This window comes from Podarcis bocagei (genome assembly GCF_964188305.1).
Source record: "Podarcis bocagei genome assembly, chromosome: 3".
Classification (NCBI taxonomy): domain Eukaryota; kingdom Metazoa; phylum Chordata; class Lepidosauria; order Squamata; family Lacertidae; genus Podarcis; species Podarcis bocagei.
In genome coordinates this window covers 61835893-61843099 of record NC_138127.1, presented here as the reverse complement: position 1 = coordinate 61843099, position 7207 = coordinate 61835893, and positions in this window count along the sequence as shown.

The following is a 7207-nucleotide window of genomic DNA, read 5'->3' as shown; positions in this document are numbered from 1 at the left end:
CTTAAGGGAGGAGAAACCCCAAGCTGGCCAGGGAGACTGTCTTGCATATCCGCCTCCATAAAGCAGGTTTTTGGGCTGTCTAAGTTATGGGTATGAGGGGTCTTAGCCTAATAGAAGCAAAGGCCGAAGTAGTATCATAGAATTGTAGAGTTGGAAGGGACATCTCAAAAATCCTAAAGTCCTCAAATGATTGAAAATTAACAAAAGTATTCAAGTTTCTTCAAATATTTTTCTCTTACTGCTTTGGCTTGGCATTAATGGTGTCATACTTCCAAGGGGCTCAGAGCAGCCTCCATACATGGATACTTCTTTCCCCAACCTCATCCTCATAATGACAACTTAATGGTGAAGATAAGGCTAAAATAGAGTGACTGGTTGGAAATCACCCAGTGAGATTTGTGGTTGAGCATGGAAACTGGAGAGTCTAGCTAATAGTTAAACCAGACCTCTATCCCTCACCTAATGGAAGAGAATCATGTTGTGGTTACCTATTTTATTTTATTTTATTCCCTTCATCATACGTTTTCAGGGCAACAAATATGTCACATAATATCTTAACACAGACACTATAAAATGCTACAATGATAAAAGACTGAACATCCACAGCAGTAAAAGGATGTGTCAAAAAAAGGGGGGGAATGGTTAAAAGGTCAATCCCTCCCCAAGGCTTGGGTTAATGAGATGCTTCTTCAAATGTTGATGGAAGAATAATCCTCCACTTCAGAGGAGAAGTCACTTCACAGGCAGGAAGTTACCACAGAAAAGGCTCTGCCCATACACCACCACTACCACCCAAACCTTCCTGGGTAATGGAATTGCCAGCAAGTTCTTCTGGTTTGACATGCATAAGAGAGTTTTTGACATCTCCCTGCACAGGAAGCCAGAATCAAGGCTAGAGATCAGAAGCGCAAAACAGAATAATGAGAAGGAGCTTCCTGGCCGGGACTCCATGTAGGATGCTCCATACATGAGACACAAACGTGAAATGGTGCAACCTAATACAGTGGTACCTCGCAAGACGAATGCCTCGCAAGACAAAAAACTCGCTAGACGAAAGGGTTTTCCGTTTTTGAGTTGCTTTGCAAGACAAATTTCCCTATGGACTTGCTTCGCAAGATGAAAACGTCTTGCAAGTTTGTTTCCTTTTTCTTAACACTGTTAATACAGCTGCGACTTGACTTCGAGGAGCAACTCATAGAACACAGTGTACATAGTAGCCTTTTTTGAGGTTTTTAAAGACTTTGGTGATTTCTGAAGCTTTTCCAAAACTTCTTTTGCAGCCATTTGGTAAGTTAAGCTTTTAAAACTTTTTTTGGGGGGGTTTGGATTTTGGGTTGGGGTGTTTGGAATTCAAGGACTTGGTGTTGGGGAGGGGTTTGCAAGAATCTGGAAGCTTGTGTGTTTTTTTCTGCATTTTTATGATTTTTTGTGACAATTGGGGCACTCTGCTGTTTTTTTAAAAACAAATTTTCTGGGTTTGAATTTCTGTGTGCTGGGTGGCTGGGGGAACAGTTGGGGAGGGGTTTGCAAGAATCTGGGAGCTTGTGTGTTTTTTTCTGCATTTTTATGATTTTCTGTGACCATTGGGCCACTCTGCTGTTTTTTTTAAAAAAATTCTGGATTTGAATTTCTGTGTGGTGGGTGGCTGGGGGAACAGTTGGGGAGGGGTTTGCAAGAATCTGGAAGCTTGTGTGTTTTTTTCTGGCATGGAGAGGCTGCCAGTTCTGATGTTTCTGTGGCTGAAGACTTTGCAGCAGAGTTCCTGGAGGTTGTGAAGACGGAGGGCTACGTTCCACAGCAGGTCTTCAACTGCGATGAGACTGGGCTGTTTTGGAAGAGGATGCCCAAAAGGACTTTCATCACACAGGAGGAGGCCAAGTTGCCTGGCCACAAGCCCATGAAGGACCGTCTGACCCTGCTCTGCTGTGCCAACGCAAGCGGCGACCTGAAGATCAAGCCCCTGCTGGTGTACCACTCGGAGAACCCACGGGCCTTCAAGAAACACAAGGTCAACAAGGAGCGGCTGAGTGTCATGTGGCGATCCAACAGTAAGGCTTGGGTCACACGTGTGCTGTTTGTGGACTGGGTCAATCATGCTTTTGGCCCTGCTGTCAAACAGTACCTGCTGGACAACGACCTGCCGCTGAAGGCTTTGCTTCTGATGGACAATGCTCCTGCTCATCCTAAAGGCCGTGAGGAGGACTTGTTGGAGGAGTTCAGCTTCATCAACATCATGTTCCTGCCGCCTAACACCACGCCACTGCTCCAGCCGATGGATCAGCAGCTCATCGCCAATTTCAAAAAACTCTACACCAAGGAGCTTTTCAGGCGATGCTTTGAGGTGGCTGATCGCACCACCATCACCCTGCAGGAATTCTGGAAGGACCACTTCAACATCGTCACCTGCTTGAAGATGATCACCACGGCCTGGAACGGGATCAACCAGAGAAATTTGAATTGCGCTTGGCGCAGCCTGTGGCCAGACTGTGTGGCACCAAGTGACTCTGATGCACCAGAGTCAACAGTGGTGCAGGACATTGTTGCCTTGGGGAGGACCATGGGCCTGGAGGTCACAGAGGAGGACACCAGCGAGCTGGTGGAGGAGCACAACCACGAGCTGACCACCCAGGAGCTGGTCGAACTGCAGGCAGAGGCTGCGCAGGAGCAGGCCTCGCTGGAAGAGGAGGAAGCAACTGAGGAACGGCTGTCCTCCAAAGAACTGAGGGACATTTGCCTGAAGTGGAAGGATGTGCAGGCTTTTGCACAGCGGCACCACCCTGACAAGCACGTGGCACATGACCTTGTGAACACTTTTGATACGAGGGTCATGTCGCCTTTCAGGGACGTGCTGAAAAGGCGGATGAAGCAGCAGACCATGGACAGGTTCTTCAGCCAGAAGCAAAGAGTGGAAGAGGAACCTTCTTCGAGTTGTCCCCCAGAGTCTTAGAAAATGTACTGTACACTTTGTTGATTTTTAAATGTTTTTCTGTCATGTTTAGAAACTTAAATTATTGTTCCTTCAGTTTTTGAAATGCTCTTTACAGTATGTGTGACTTTAAAGAGCACTTAATAAACTCTTGTTGTACCAAATTTGGCTTTGTTTGGACTTTTTTTGACCATAGGAATGCATTAATTAATTTTCAATGCATTCCTATGGGAATTCGTGATTCACAAGACGAAAAATTCGCTAGACGAAAAAACTCGCGGAACGAATTAATTTCGTCTTGCGAGGCACCACTGTAGTAGCCATTCTGACAGATAGAATGGGATCTTATGAAAGAGATTCTTATAGACACCTTTTACTCTGAGAGTCATATCCAGTCAAGTAGCACAATGTACATATAATCTCATCTTGTTTTCACTGGGAATAACCAGTTTTGACTGCTTCCCAGATAACAAGGTGACTGAAGTATTGTAGAAATGTAGTGTTGGGAGGGACCACAAGGGTCATCCAGCCCAATCCCTTGCAATGCAGAACTCTTTCCCTCAACCTGGGGCTCGAACCCACAACCCTGAGATTAAGAGTCTCATGCTTTTAATCAGTATCATCTCCATAATCTTTTCAGCCCTCACTCTCACAATCCTGTCCTTGCATATGTTGCATAAACTAAGTAAGGCTGCTTTATACCTGCATGATATATGAATACTGCTTTTCTGATTTCCTGGAGTTGCAATTCTGCATTCTGTCAAAATGGTGTTTTATCTCTCCTTCTTTCAATAACACACACACACACACACACACACACACACACACACACAGAGAGAGAGAGAGAGAGAGAGAGACAGACAGACAGACAGACAGACAGACAGACAGACATATAGACATATACAGTATATGGATAGGTTTTATGCATTTTCATTTTAGTAATTTAGTAGTTGCTTTGGTAATTTTTATCAGATCTTTGAAATATTTCTTATATAAATGGTGAATGGGAATTATATTGTGTAGTAACTCATTTTGGATGAGAGAACAGAATGTTCGACCAGATGGACCCTTGGCCTGATCCAGAATTTATTTCTACTTAATAAAGTTGTCAGGTAGTTTTCCTCCCATTTGCACAGAAAAGAGCTCTGTTCCTGACAAATAAGATCTATTTCTGATAGCCAAGTCATCCTGACACAAGTGCAGTATGTATGTTCATCTAAAACACCCCCAAAGGCTGAGAAGCTAGCTGTTTCAGTGCCTAGCAAATAGCTTGACTTTTGGAGGCTGTACAAGAGTCAAACAAGGACACTGTATTTTATCTCCCAACAATCTGCATATTCAGATTAAAAACAAAACACACAGCTCAAGATATGGTGCCTGTTGAGACAGCTCTCCCAGGTGAGAGGGAATCAGTGTAGTCAAGAGAGCTTTTTATAGCCTAGGCGCGGGCAATTCCCTCCCTCTCTCAAGGGCCACCTTTCCTTGGAGGTCCCCCTGTCAGGGGCCGCATGCTAGTTATGAGCACGACCACCCACTTTTATTTCTCCCCTATCCATCTCTGTTCCTCCTTGCCCAGCAGGATGCCAGGACAGGGACAGATCACTCTTGCCTCAGGTCTGAATTAGGCCCAGGTTCACAGGCAGCCCACTCCTGATATATAGGAAGGAAACACGATCTTATGCAGTCACATGGGCTACATGGGTACAGGGCAGTCTGCAGCTACAGGGAACCAGGCAGAGGGCCTTCTCGGTAGTGGCGCCCGCCCTGTGGAACGCCCTTCCAGCAGATGTCAAAGCGATAAACAACTACCTGACATTCAGGAGACATCTTAAGGCAGCCCTGTTCAGGGAAGTTTTTAACGTGTGATATTTTATTGTATTTTTGATTTTTATGGAAGCCGCCTAGAGTGGCTGGGGAGGCCCAGCCAGATGGGCGGGGTATAAATAATAAATTATTATTATTATTATTATTATTATTATTATTATTATTATTAAGAACTCCCACACTGCCTCTTTGAGTAGTGGATGCGTCATGTTTAGATGCATCAGTTACTGGCTCAATACCTTGCTTTTAACGTTTTATTTCCTTGAATTTTCTAACCTACATGTTTCTGCATGTGCACATGTTCACACATTCGAAGTTTTGTATACAGTACTAATGGGAAATTCTCTTTTTGCAAAGTTCATTTTCAAATTTAAGCTCTGCCCTGGGTAGAGTACCATCTAGTGGCAGTTTAAGGAAGTCAGAAGTGTTGAGCAATGCTGCATAGCAGCAAAACTAGATAAATAATACTCTACCCTTGTTTCACTCTAGCCCTACTAAAACAGCAACATGTAAGGTTTGGAGAGTGGAGATTTCCCATTAGCAAATGCCTTTTTATAAAAGACGTGTTTATTAGAAGAGGAGTTTGGATTTGATATCCCGCCTTTCACTCCCCTTCAGGAGTCTCAAAGCAGCTAACATTCTCCTTTCCCTTCCTCCCCCACAACAAACACTCTGTGAGGTGAGTGGGGCTGAGAGACTTCAAAGAAGTGTGACTAGCCCAAGGTCATCCAGCAGCTGCATGTGGAGCAGAGATGCGAACCCAGTTCCCCAGATTACGAGTCTATCGCTCTTAACCCCTACACCATTAATCTCTTATGATTAATTTGCTTACTGGACTGTTAGGAGGCCTACTGTCAGGCAAAAAGGTGGCATATATTGTAAAGAAATAAAACAATTCTCCTTTTTCTTGAGTACTTCTTTCATTACCTGTTCTGGGAGACTAGACATTCCTGATACCGCATCCCCACAGTATGGTCCTGAACACACAACAGGGTATCTTCCTCAATCCCACTTTTGTAAAAGCAATTTTCCCAGCCAGTCATTGGCTTAAAAAAGAGAGAAAGAACACACCACACTGCCTCCAGGTATTGCCTATTCTTGATAAGGTTTACCAATTTAGTAGGAGGTATCAGGCATTGTGCTCACACTTTCTTACTTCTGTGTAACTATTGTCCCTCCAGAGTTCCATGCTTCCTAACTCTCCTTAACCATTCATTAGACCAGAGCTTTCCAAACTGTGTGTCGCAACACATTAGTGTGTTGGCTGCAGTGTGTAGGTCTGCCATATGAACGGTCCAAAAGCTCCTACCTAGGCTGGAGAGGGGTTTACAGTGGTACCTCGCAAGACGAAAAACTCGCAAGACGAAAGAGTATTTCGTTTTTTGAGTTGCTTCGCAAGACGAATTTCCCTATGGGCTTGCTTCGCAAGACGAAAAACGAAAATGTCTTGCAAGTTTGTTTCCTTTTTCTTAAAACCGTTAATACCCAGGGTGACTTTGAGGAGCAACTCATAGCATGCAGTGTGGTAGCCTTTTTTGAGGTTTTTGAAGACTTTGGGAAACCGTGCTTCGCAAGACGAAAAATTCACAAGACGAAAAAACTCGCAGAACGAATTAATTTCGTCTTGCGAGGCACCACTGTATTAACCTCTGGTTTGCTAGTAAAACTGAATTACTGTGTCGTGAAATGATGCACGTCTAAAAAGCATGTCACCAACATGAAAAGTTTGGAAACCTCTGCATTAGACAAACCATCTTTTTTTAAAAAAATGTGCAAGCAGCCTAGATCTTGCAAGGATTAGAACTGGAGATGCTAGCCTTTAGATCCATTGTTGCCATGTTTGCAACCGCTGGATTAGTGCTTTTAATCAGAATATTGTGGATTTCTATAGCTCAGTCTGAATGCACAAAATTGCACAGTACTCACTAAAATCTCGTGACAAGTGTCATATGCTCAGACTACAAATCTTGAGTGTTTCTTGCATAACTTGTTAAACAAGAAGTGCCTGCTTTAAGTTCTGCTTAATATTTTGATTTGCACAGTCAGTATCGCGAAGGATAGCCACAGAACAGTACTTTTAAAGATAGTTGCCTATTTGGCATGTGGGATAAATGAAGGGTGAACCCTCCTCTATAGCTCTTAATTATATATTAACAGATGTTTTGGTAAAAAAAACACACAACTAGTTGCAACCAACACCCATGTTTAGTTTACTATAAAGTGCACAAAAATTAAACTTGCATTTGCTACCGCTTGCATTCCTTGAGAAGGACAGGTTTTTGCTATGCTGCACAATTAAGTAACTGGAACACAGGAACCCTAACAGGACATAGCAATTTTAAATGAGGTCTTTTGGAGTATTTCCCTCAAAACTTGGAGATTGCACTGGGGTTTTTTTGTTTTTAATTGCCCTGATAATAGTACAAGGCTTCTCAAATGTAAAGCGCTGATTAGTTC